This window comes from Pinus tabuliformis, chromosome Q (genome assembly GCF_031772625.1).
Source record: "Pinus tabuliformis cultivar Carrire ecotype Pingquan chromosome Q, CPIR1, whole genome shotgun sequence".
NCBI lineage: Eukaryota > Viridiplantae > Streptophyta > Pinopsida > Pinales > Pinaceae > Pinus > Pinus tabuliformis.
The window spans coordinates 102,087,757-102,100,955 of NC_142296.1; positions in this window are offsets into that span (position 1 = coordinate 102,087,757).

The following is a 13,199-nucleotide window of genomic DNA, read 5'->3' on the forward strand; positions in this document are numbered from 1 at the left end:
AAAAGCGACAGAAATGCAACACAAGACATGGAAGGTGTGATTTACCCAAAAAACCTGAGCTGAATGTGCCGACTGCTCCTAGATGTGATATGGGATGTCAGAGCTGCAAGGTTGATGTGAGGAATGAGCTCTATAGCGTTCGATTGATGAGTTTTGATAACATCGAGGTTGTGACGTGCATGTCACAAATCTAGGGAAGGCGACACTTGGTGGGAGGTTTCTGAAATGATCCTTGCATGTAACCTCTGGCTGCTAAACATAGATCCCTGAAACAAGGGATGCCTTTGCATGCTGCCTTGGGAGAAGCATCCCACACATGCAAGTCTGTTTTTCACGGTCCCAGAGGGAACCGATCAACTTAGCTACACCTGTGAGAGATTGCTCGACTGCTGGAGAAAAATGCACATTTCTAGCTAGGAGTTGGGCTGGATGCCCAAGAGATTTGCATAATTTTTTGGCAGAGCAGCTGACTGTTGCCCAGATTTGAGAAAATTTTGGGCTGAACAACCCTGCTGGAGAAAATTGCGTAATTTTCACTAGGAGTGTTGACTTCCAGAATTGTGCAATTCTGGATCCCAGCAGGTTGCTAGTCAAGATTATGCAATTTCTAGAGGGAAGGCTGGTTTCCCTCCAGAATTGCGCAATTTCTTGGGGGATTTTCTTAGCCTGTAGCTAGACCAAGTCCGGGTGATCGGCCTATGAGGAGAATGCATCAAGATGTGATCGACAAGTTGCCTTTTTGCAAGCAAAATAATGAAGCTTGTGAACTTGACGAAGCAAGACAAGCTACTGTGAAAAGTTGGTAGGGAGGCTCCAAAACGAAGCTAAGGAAAAATTTTGGAGGGTGGTTGTAGCTGCTACAACACCTCCCAATTCTCTCAATCACAACACTCAAAGTGTCTTCTTGATCAGTGGTTGGAGCTTCATGATGGGGAGGGAGTGCTTTAAGAGGATATTCCATAGATTGATCCAGTCTAGGGATCCCCCCTTTAAGATGTGGAATCTCATTATCAAACTCTTGAAATTTTTTGCATGCCCAAATTTGTCCAAGAAATCAAGTTGTTGATCGAAAACATTGTTAGTCTTGGAATATTCAAGAAAGGTCACATCTCCCGATATTATAAACTTCTTATTAACTTCATCATAAATACGATATGATTTGGAGGTATCTAAGTACCCCAAGAAGATACCTTTGTGACTCCTTGCACAAAGTTTGTTTCTTTTTTCCTTAGGTATCAAGGAATAATAGGTGGCACCAAAATCCCTGAGATGCCTCACCGAAGGAGTGTGGCCATGCCACATTTAATAGGGAGCCTTGTTTTTGATAGCATGAGTTGGAAACCTATTTTTTATATACACAACACATAGAACTACATCATCCCAAAGCATCAGCTTAACATTCTTGAAAAATATCATTTAATGTACCATATTTAAGACTGTCTTGTTCATTCTTTCAGCTACTCCATTCTGTTGGCGATTATAAGGTACAATTGTTTGATGTTTGATCCCATGCCGGCGAATATAATTTTCAAATTCATTTGAAGTATATTATTTTCCATTATCATTAAGAATAGAGCCAATATGATATCGTGCATCATTTTCAATCCATGCATGAAAGTTGTTAAATGTTTCAAAAGCTTCAAATTTATTCTTTAATAAATAAACCCAACACATTCTAGTGTAGTCATCAATAAATTTCATCATGTATTTATTATCATTTGCAGAAGGAACATGAATTGGGACACATAAATCAGAATGAATGAGTTCAAGCTTTCTATGTGCTTTGGAATGAAAATCATGAAAACTCTGTTTTTTGTGATTTCCTAAGATACAAGCATCACATTGCTTAAGTTTCATAGGAATTGTAGGCAAACCAATAACACCAATTTTCTTCAACAAATGCAAATTGTCATAGTTGAGATGGCCAAATCTAGCATGCCATAGAATATTTGATGGAAATGTACCTTCATCATAGTGAGAATTGTATGAAAATTTTTGTGCATGAGAAGAGGTTCCTTGTAACTTCAATAATATTTCTTCTTCTATCCCAGTCATGACAAGTGAGTTGTCTGATTCTTTTTTGATCTCAAACTTGCCATAAAATGTGTGAATGGAGTGTCCTTGCTGGTGGATGTGGACAAAGGATAGCAAGTTTCTCCTCAACTGAAGGAGTTATACAATATCATGTAGAATAAAATATGGAAGACCAGGAAATTTGATCCTGATGGCCCCAAGCCCTTATGGCTTGAGTTTTGACTTTTCTGCAAAGTAGACTGCTCCATACACATTGTCAGTGAATTATTCAAAGAAATCTCTTCTAAAATTCATGTGACAAGTTTCTCCTAAGTCAAGAAACCAAGCATATTTCCATGAAGCAAGTGAAGCATTAAACAAGTCTTCAGTTACTCTAATGTTGCAATGTGCACCAACATAATGAGTGGACTCAGGTGCTTTTCTTTCCCTTTATCTGATGATTTTCCTTTCTCTTCATCCCTTTCCTATCTAATCTCGTCCCATGAGAGCTTACATGTGCAAGCATCATGACCATTTCTTTTACATCGTATGCAATGAAGATCATACTTTTCTCCTTGGAAATGTTTTCCCTACCTACCTCTAAAATTCTTCTTTCCACGTCCTCTTCTACTGCCTCTTCCTCTAGAAGAATCATGTGCATGATTCTTCTCTATTTGTACAAGGCACACAACTTATTTAGAAGACTGAGTTGTCTTATTCCCAAACGCCTTCTCTCTTTCAAGAAACTTCTTCTCAAGGGAGTCAAAGGAAATCTCCTTAAGTTTTCCACTTGCTTTCAATGACTCAAGTTAATGTGAATAAGTGGGATATAGTGCCTTAACATAAGCTATGAGAGGAACATTCATTTTAACTTCAGTGGCTTCAATATCATGTATTATGGATCTTATTTCTAAAGCTATGGAAAGAGGGTCATCATTTTCAACTCAAGATTGAACAACTTGATCATCAATTAAACAACTTCAAGCTTAGAGTGTGAGTCATATAATTTTTTAAACTTATTTAAAGCTTCAAAAGCATTTGAAAATGGAAAAATATGATGACTCACCTCTTCATTTAATGATGCCATAATCAAGGCATAGGCCTTGTTGTTCTTGATTTCCCAAATGGAAAGCTCCTTGTCTGAAGTGGGATTTTCAGGTGCATTGTCTCCTTCTCCTTCACAAACTCCTTTCCAAATTTCATTGAAAATGAGGGTGTCTTTTACCTTCCTGGACCACTCATGGTAGTTCTATTTTCCAGAGAGAACCACTGCAACTATAGAGATAAGTGAATGCATCATAAAAATATGATCTGTGCCCAAAATAATTACAATACTTGCAACAAAAAATTGATGTATATATTGTTATAAAATTGATTACCTATGTATTCAAAAATCATTAATTAAGTATTTAGGCTCTCAAATATATCATCCAATATATACATTCCATATACCATATATGGTAATTTCACATAATATAATATATGGCCATTAAAATGAGCTCAATGAATTTCATACGCCATTATTCACTTTTATACCATTACGTATAACATATTATCACTCCATTCAAATAATACACACATTATGAAAAAGAATGACCATATGCCATAAGAATTTCATTGCATACCATAATACAACATTGTATTATAACACACCACTCACAACACGACATATCAAATTACAATGTTAAAAAAATACTCATCGTGGCAAAGGAATCATGACCATTGCAACATCAACACATATAATAAAATCCAAGTTCATAAAATCCCAATGCACATGCAAATTCTTGATCTTTTTTTTTAACTAAAACGATTATGAATTTTATTTATTTGTTAAAAGCAGAGAGGGTCTTTGCCATAGCAGCCCTGCGTACATGGCTGTAATCCTTCTTTTGCTGCCTTTGGAATGTGGCAGTTTCACAAATTTTGGAAAAGACTTTCCCCATTTACAATTAAGATCCCTTTCATGAGAGTGCAACCTAAGTTCGCCATGCGATCTGCTTCCTTGTTGGAATTTCTGAGAATGTGATAAAATTTGTACGAATCAAAGCCCAGCAGGACTCTCTTTAATCTGTCCATGATTTTGTTGAGTCCAGCATTGTTGAAATATTCCTCCTTGATTAGTTTTTTGATTAAAATTTCTGAGTCTCCGAAGACTTGGATATCTTTAGCACCTTTCTCTCTGGCAATGAGGCAAGCCTTAAGCAGCCCAAGAATCTCCGCTTGATTGTTTGTTTTCTCACCAAGGCCCCAGGCAAAAGAATCACTAAAGGACCCTTCCGAGGAGTAGATGATCCCACCAGCACCTGCGGCTCCGGGGTTCCCTTTGGATGCCCCATCAAAGAATATGGTAGTTAGATTTTGGGCCCTCCACCAGCTTTGAAAGATGTCATCTGTCTCTCTTTTTCTCCAGTCCGGATTTGCTTTCAGGGGTGTAAGGAGGTACTTTCGGGGATGTGGCTCCAGGGCCAGCCACCTCTTTTCTTCCGGCCTGAGCAAGGGGTCTTATTTGAAATATTGCTGCTGAGCTGCTTCCAAGAGAAGGGCTTTAGCTTTTGCAGCAACTTGGGTCGGAGAGTGTTGCGTATCATTGAATATCTACTGATTTCGAGTTAACCACAGCTGTCAGTATACAAATTTGGGCAGCGCTATCCAAACTTTTCCCCAAAAGGACTTGGGAGGGATACTTTGGGGGTAGCTGGCACTCCATGTCGCAAAAAGGTCCAGAACAGAGATTTTCTGAGGGATAGAGATCTGAAGATCATGGAGTAGAAGCCCCCATACCTCCTTGGCAAATAGGCAGTCCAAAAACAGGTGTTGGGCAGTTTCTAGATTACATCTGCAAAGCGCACATCTATGAGGCCCTTCGATCTTCCTTTTTGCCAGATTGTCTCCTGTTAATAGCTTATTGTGTGCCAAGGTCCAGAAAAAAGAAAAAAAAAAAAAAAGGTTAACTTTTGGGAGAGCTAACGGCTCCCAGACCTGTTTCCAAAAGGCGGGATTTTGGTTGTTGTTCCTAGATCCCTAAAGAGCCCTGTATCCCTCTGCTGATGTGTAAACTCCAGTCTGGCCCCATCCCCATCTGTCTTTCTTGAATCTGTTGACAAGAGTGGCATCTTCGAGCAGGTCCTCCAGCAGGATCAATTGGTCTCTTAGGCGCGCAGGGACTCCATGGAAATCCCATCTTATCCAGTCTCCACGGTTGTCCCAAATTGCCAGATCATAAACGCTGTTTACTCCCGCTCGTTCAAGCCAATTTCTGAGATCAGTGATTTCTTCTCTTTCTGCCAGCGGTTCACTTCCCATTATTCGATCTTTCCACAGGTGGGTGCGCTTACCATTACCGAGAATTCTGTACATGAGTTTTTTGAAAAAATCGCTGCTTTTACAACAGAGCCTCCATACCTGCGAACAAGACGCTGAAGTCTGCAATTGCATTTTGCTGAGCGCGTCGTTGTCTGTATATTTTGACTGTAAAATTATGCTGACGGGATGAGTGGGATCGTGGATCATTTTCCACAAGAGTTTACCGCCCAGCGCTTTGTTGACAAGGGAGGGGTCCCGAATTTGCAGTCCGCCCTCAGCAATCAGCCTCTTAACCGTGTCCCAATTGACTAAGTGCATCTTTTTATCATTGCCTTTCCCGCCTTGCCATAGGAAATTCCTGAGGAGGGTAGCGATCTGATCCATGACATGTTTGGGGGCTAGAAGAAACGCTGCCTGATAAATGGGCAGAGCTGACAGCTGAGATTTTATTAGAATGGTTTTGCCGCCTTTTGTTAACCAGTATCCTCCCCAGGCAGCAATTTTAGATTTGATTTTGCTGATGATGTGTGTCCATAGGGACCTCTTGTTCACCCCTGAGGAAATGGGAAGACCAAGATATCTGAAACTGTCCCATTGAGCATGTCCTTTGAACCCGAGGATCTTCGAAATATTGGTGATCTCTTGCTAATTAGTGTTCCAACTGTATATTTCGCTTTTGCTCTCATTGATAAGATCACCAGTCACCCTACAATAACTTCTCAGCACATTGTTGAAAGCTTTCACTATTCTGGTGGAAACGCCTCCAAGGAGCAGAGAATCGTCCGCGAAGAGGGCATGATTCAGGGGAGTTGCTACATTAGAAGGTTTAAGACCCGGGAGAGAGCCAACGGTTTTTTCAGCTGCTAGTTTTCTACTGAGAGAGTCCGCCATGAGGATACACAGGAAGGGAGACAGTGGGCATCCCTGCCTGATACCTCTCTGAGCTTGAAAGAAGTTGGTTGGACGATCGTTGATGAGGGGAGCAATCCACGGGGATTCAATGCATGCTTTTATCAGCTAGACAAAATGATGAGAGAAACCAAAAGAAAGCAGAACTTTGCATAGGAACAAGTGATTTACTCTATCGAATGCATTCGCCATGTCAAGTTTGATCAACATACCTTTCTCCCCTCGCTGTTTGCTTGAGTGAATGGTCTCCTGAACTTGGATGACGTTGTCCATAATGTATCTGCCTTCCACGAATCCACCTTGAGTGCTGGAAATCAATTTTTTGAGCAGGGGCTTGATTCGATTTGCTAGGAGTTTGGCTATGATTTTGTAAGATGCGTTACACAGCGAGATAGGCCTGAATCTTGCAAAGGTGTCAGGGTTGGTTTCCTTGGGGATTAAAGCTAGATAGGTGGAATTGGTTCCTCCTCCTATCTTAGCTTTTCTCATAAAACCTTTTATCATTTTGAGGAGATCAGTTTTGATAACTTCCCAACAGGATTGATAAAAATGGATTGTGAATCCGTCAGGCCCAGGGGCCTTATCGACTTCCATTGACCAGATTACTTTGATAATTTCCTCATCTGTAATGGGTCTGCAAAGGGCTGTATTTTCATCAGAGTTAACAAGGAGGGGGATATTGGAGAGGAAGTCAGAGACTTCCTCTTCATTGCCTTGGTTTCCATCATTGTATAAATTCCTGTAGTGGGCTTCAGCGGCGCCTTTCACCTGGTCGAAGCCTTTGCAGACTTGGCCCTCCGAGGTTTTGATTTCAGCTATATGGTTCCGGGACAGTCTAGCTCTGTATTGTCTGTGGAAATAAGTGGTGTTCCGGTCCCCTGCCTTTAACCATAGGCTTCTGGAATTTAATCTCCAGTATTCTTCTTCAACTCGGAAGGATTGATAGGTGGATCGTTGTGCTTTTACTTCCTCGTCCAAAAGTTCTACTGTAATATCTTTATTTTCCATTTCAATTTGCATGGAGTGCAGCCTCTGGACTGCCTCTTTTCTTTGATTGGTTGGATTGGGGTTTTGCTTTTTTATCCATTCCTTCAGCGTGTATTTTGTGGTCTTCAGCTTTTGTTCCCAGATGTAGCTAGGGGAGCCTGTGATGTATTTAGCCCAGGCTGCTTTCACTGTCTCAATGAAGCCCACTTTCTCAATCCATAGAGGGCTGAAACGAAAGGGAATGGGGCCTAGATCTTCTTCATCTTCCAATAGAAGCTGTATTGGCTTGTGATCAGAAGTCAATTTGGGCAGGATTTTTGTGGTGACGATCTTTTTATTCATTAGAAGGGCGCTTTGAACCAGGAACCTGTCCAGACGGGCAGAGATATGATCCGACCCAGCATGATTATTTGACCATGTAAACAACCCATGGACTGGAGGGAAGTCTAAGAGATCCCAATTCTGAACGAGCTCCTCCACAGAGGCCAGCATGGAGTCTCTGGTGTTGGAGCCTCCCCTCTTCTCTTTTGGCTTCAGAACTATATTTAAGTCTCCTGCTATGATAATATTATTTGGGGAATGCTGCTCTAGATAAGATGATAAAGAGTTCCATCATTTTCTTTTTTCTGCATAATTTACAAGAACATACAGATTGAAGAGAGAGACAGTCAACTTACTAACTTTGTGCACCAATTCAGTGTAGATCCAGTGCTGTGTTTCTTGAGAATTATTGAGCTGGTAAGTGCAATTAGACCGTAGAGTAGCCAGTCCTCCGGAAGTGCCCCTGGCGCTGACTACCTTACCTATATTTTTATTCCACTTTGACCTACTAATATCTAGAAGGGAATTCCCTTCAATCTTGGTCTCTTGGAGCATGAGGATGTCTGAGGGTTCTGCTTTAAGAAGATCCTTGACTGCTTCTAGTTTGGCGGGGTTCCCCAGTCCTCTGCAATTCCAAGAGACGAGCTTCATTATTTACTTAGTGGAGGGGTGGGACCTCCCTTGGAAGGTCTCGGCCTGGTATTTCTCCCGATGGACATTTCTATTGTGGCTTGGCTCCCTTGGGTTTTAAGTCTTTCGGCCTCTTCTTCTCTCATTTCTTTACGGGATTTCCTTCCAGCTCTTTTAGAAGGGCGCTCATAGACTTCATCCTCTGAAGATCCTGAGCTTTCTATTGCTTTTTTCCTTGTAACTTCTGCATATGATGGGTTGGACGGACTGCCCTGTGTGAATTCAATCTGCTTTTCTTTCTCTCCTTCTTTGCATGGGGGAGTAGTTTCTACATGCACCAGGTTTTCATGCTCCGGATCTGTTGGCTTGATCTGTGTGCTTGATGTCCCTTGTTCAGTTGCTTCATCTTCCTGATTGGGCTTAGAACTGCTTGGCATCCCTGTCGTCTTTCCTTTGCTAGAACCTTTTTTTGGGTGTGTTGTTTTCTGGACTAGAGTCCATTGGTCCTCTTTTTGTTTGTCTGGTTGCTCTTCTGCCTTCTTCTTGCAATGCTTCGCGAAGTGTCCATGCCCGTGACAATGTCTACATTTGAAAGGGAGTTGTTCGTAGTCCAGTTCCTGGACATGCACCCATCCTGCAACAGTAAGTTTGATTGCTTCCGGTAACCCCTCCTCCAGATCGACTTCAACACATATTCGAGCACATGAATACTGATCTTTTCTTGCAGCTTTGTCGATATATTTGCCCAGCGCATTGCTGATATTTTCAAGGGATTTTTTATTCCAGCAGTGGAGAGGCAGATGGGGGAGTCTCACCCATACCGGAACTGCAGAGGGGACATCCTGGGAAGGATCGAAGTCTGGGGACCATTTATTCAAATACAATCCCTGCGGTCCCATAAAGTATGGGCCATTTCTGAAGATTAGGCTTCTGTCTTCCGGGCTTTCAAACACAAAGACAAAGAATCCTTTCCCAACAAAGTATCTTTTAATGCCCTCTTTGATCAAGGGGCTCCATTTTCTTTGTTTTCAGTCTTCTACTGACTTTGGAGAAGGCCAGAGGCCCATGAACTGGCCGATGAGGCCTCTCTCTACCAGATTCAATGCTACTTTACACGTCTCTTCTTTAGAGAGGGCCACTGAGGGAATCGTATCCAACCTCTTGATAAACTTTTGCTGGACCACCGTTGGGGCTCTCTTCGGGCATGCTTCAACCAATGCGCGAAACTCCGATACCTCCGGAGGTGGAGTGGGTGAGCCCCCATTAGTTTCCATGATCTCTGAGGGGCGCCTCAGGATTGAGCGTAGGGGCGCAACAGCCACAAGGGCATGGGATGATCTCTCTGCAGTCAGCAGGAAAGAAATCAGACCCTTCGCGGCAGTTAGAGGGCCGAGGCGGCCAACGGCCTCAGGCGCAGGGGGAGGGCGTCGGCTAGGTCAGAGCCTCAGCGCGAGCGTTAAAAAAAATCAATCACACCATTTTGACATGCAATCTCTCCAAACCCAAATTCTTGATCTTTAACAATAGGAAGCTTTAATCAATAGAATGGCTTCAACTCACCAAGTGATATTGATGAACATATATACCATATACTACACAAGAAAACATATGATGTAGGAGCGTACACACCATTGAAAGGATCATTCCACACACATCCATTCAACGTAGGTGGATGAGTCAACAAATTTCAGAACCAACATACTTCAATGCACAACATAGAGAAATTTTAACATTTAATTAATGCAGCACTACGAATTAATCAATCGAGCAGCCACAACAAATCACCAAAATATTGGACCATTCAATATTATTCACAACATAGGTTAAATTCCAACGCATAGGAGGAGATCGAAACACATTGTCAAATGTAGAGAACAATCTAAAGAATAATGATGGGGACAAAGGAGAATAACAAGGACAATTTTTTGTTAAGGGAGAGAGGAGTTACGGGTGTAGAGAGCTAAATTTGTGACCTTTGTTCTGATACCATGTCAGGCGAGGAAAGTAACTCTATAAATTAATTATGCTTTTGTATTAAGAGAAAACATGGATATATACAAGGAGAGGGAAACTATTGGGATTCATCTCCCAATGTCTCTTTATCTTCCAATGTCCTTTATTTTCTATTTATAATATTTACTTGAATTTTCTTAATCCCAAAGATTAGGTGCCAACAAAGTTTAATATTAGGGTTTTTAACATTCGGGTTTTTAATATTGGGTTTATAATTATTACAAAAAAATATTAGGGTTTTTAATTTTGGGTTTATATTATTACAAAAATGTGCCCAATGTCGCATTGCAACAAACATTGTGTCAATGTGGCAATCGATAATTATTGTAGTGTTACATTACATTGCATTTTAATGAACATCACAATGTGACATCAAAATATTTGGGTTTTATATTAGGGTTTATAACATTAAGGTTTTTGGGGTTTAATATTGGGTATAATTTATGACAATTTGGTTTAATATTAGGATTTATAATATTAATATTGGGGTTTCATATTAGGCTTTAATGTTGTGACATTGAAATGGTACAAAAATTTATCAAACGTTGCATCGCAACAGACATGTCTCAATGCAACAATCGATCATTGTTGCAATGTTACATTACATTGCAATTTTATGAACATCAGCTTGTGACATAACAAAATTGGGTTTATATTAGGGTTTATAACATTAGGATTATTGATATTGAGTTTATAATTTATAATATTATGTTTTAATATTAGGGTTTATAATATTAATCTTAGGGATTAATATTAATCCCTTGGGTTTATTAATCCATGAGGTTTCTAATATTAATCCCCTGGGTTTATAATATCTCAATGTGACAAACATTATTTCAATGTGATAATCAATTATTGTAGTTGTGTTAGATTACATTGCAATTTATTCAACGTCACATTGCAACATTATAAAATTGGTGTTTAGTATTAGGGTTTTTAATATTAGGTTTATAATTGTTACAAAAATAATATTAGTGCTTTTAACATTGGATTTATTTTATTACAAAAATGTGTCCAACGTCGCATTGCAACAAACATGGTCTCAATGTGACAATCAATCATTGTCACAATATTACATTACATTGCAATTTATAGAACATTACAATGCGACAAAAAAAATGGGATTTAATATTAGGGTTTATAACATTAAGCTTTATAATATTAGGGTTTATAATATTAATCTTGGTGTTTTTTATTAGGGTAAATGCATGAAGTTGGATTACACTTTTGGGCCAAATGTGGTGATGAATCTTCTAAATTTTCCTCTTTTATCGAATTGAAGCCCTCAAAATTCATATGAGCATTGTGAATTTTGATTCATAGTAAAAATAAAATATGTGGAGAACTATGTTGTTGTCCTAATGATATTTTAAAAAAAAAATTAGTGTCGTATAATCTCTCAATTTTTCCATTAAATGCAATATTAGTCCTTGCAAATTTTCGCACGACTTAAGAGGTATGCATGTGTTCATGTAGAATAAATTAGTCTAAAATGTGTAATTTAATGTGTAATGTGTAATTTAATATGATCTACACTGAGAGAACTAAATTTTTCATATTACAAATTTAAATTTTTTTATGCAACATTATATTTTTTATTACACACATTTGTTAGCCTAAGTTTTTTTTCAACTTTTTAAATAAATAGAAAACCCAAGAGTAACTTTTTTGAAAATTTTTCTTTGTGTATATTTTGATGTTATTGATTTTTTATTCAGCCTATTTAAAATTGTCCAAAAAAAATTCAAGCATTATGTTTAAAATAAATTAGATGAAAAATATCATATGAATTCGAAAATGTCAAACTCATATGCCATTGGATAGAGGATTCCTTCATGAATCCAACATGATCAACTTTGCCACCTAAGGACATATTTCCCTAAGTCTACTAGGGTACAAAATGGTGTTGCAGAAAAATTTGCAGAAGGGGTGCTAAAATTGTGGTTTTTAGGACCTCAGAAGCTCAATCAAGCACTTGAATTTTAAATTCAAATAACTTGATCAAGGGTTTCCTAAACCCTTGATCGATCCATTTACATGGTTAACTAGGGGCTCAACTTGATTATTGAACCTCTATAAAAATAATTTCAAATCCTTATGTGAATCCCATAATCCTATAATTTAGATTTTAGAATCAATAAATATCTAAAATTTAATCCATTAATAATTTAACCAAGTTGATATGATATTATTTTACTAAAAATGAGAATTCAACTAGATCTAGTTATGAACAACATTAGAATTTTTTTATGTTATTTCAATGAGATGCACATTGTACAACCTAGTATGCAAGAAAGGTGTAAGTATGTATGTCTATGCTCCAAATATACCTTATCATATACCTTAAATTTGAATTTATCATAAATTTACCTTCCACAAAAATTTTAACCACATTAAAATTCCAAATTTTATTATAATCTTTGTTATCTGTCATGTAGAAACCTTATTAAATCTAATAAATGAATATTAATAAATTATTATTACTATTAATTAAATTATGAAGCCTGATATTAATATTAAAATTTTAATATTAATATTTTTAAATTTATTAATTTTGGCTTAATATAATAATAAATTTGTTATATTATAATATATATTAATATATTAGGATGTATATTAGCTCGAAATATATATGGGAGGGAAGAAAAAAGACCTAGAGTGATAGAGGGTGAGACATAGAGGGAGTGACAAGGGAGAGATGGAGATAAAGTGTGGGAGAGAGAATATGAGCGAATAAAGAGAAAAAGAGAGGAGAGAGAGAGAGAGGGAAAGAAGGGAAACAGAGAGAGGGGGACACAAATATGGAGAGAGGGAGAGGAGGAGAAAGAGAGGGGGACACAAATATGGAGAGAGGGAGAGGAGGAGAGAGTGGAGGAGAAAGAGGGGGAAAGAGATAGAGTTCAATGAAAATATAGGGAGGGAATAAGAAAGATATATAGAGGGAGAAAGGTGGAGAGAGAGAGGGAGAGTGACAAGGGAGAGATGGAGAGAGAGTGCATATGTTTGGGGCGAGATAGAAAGAC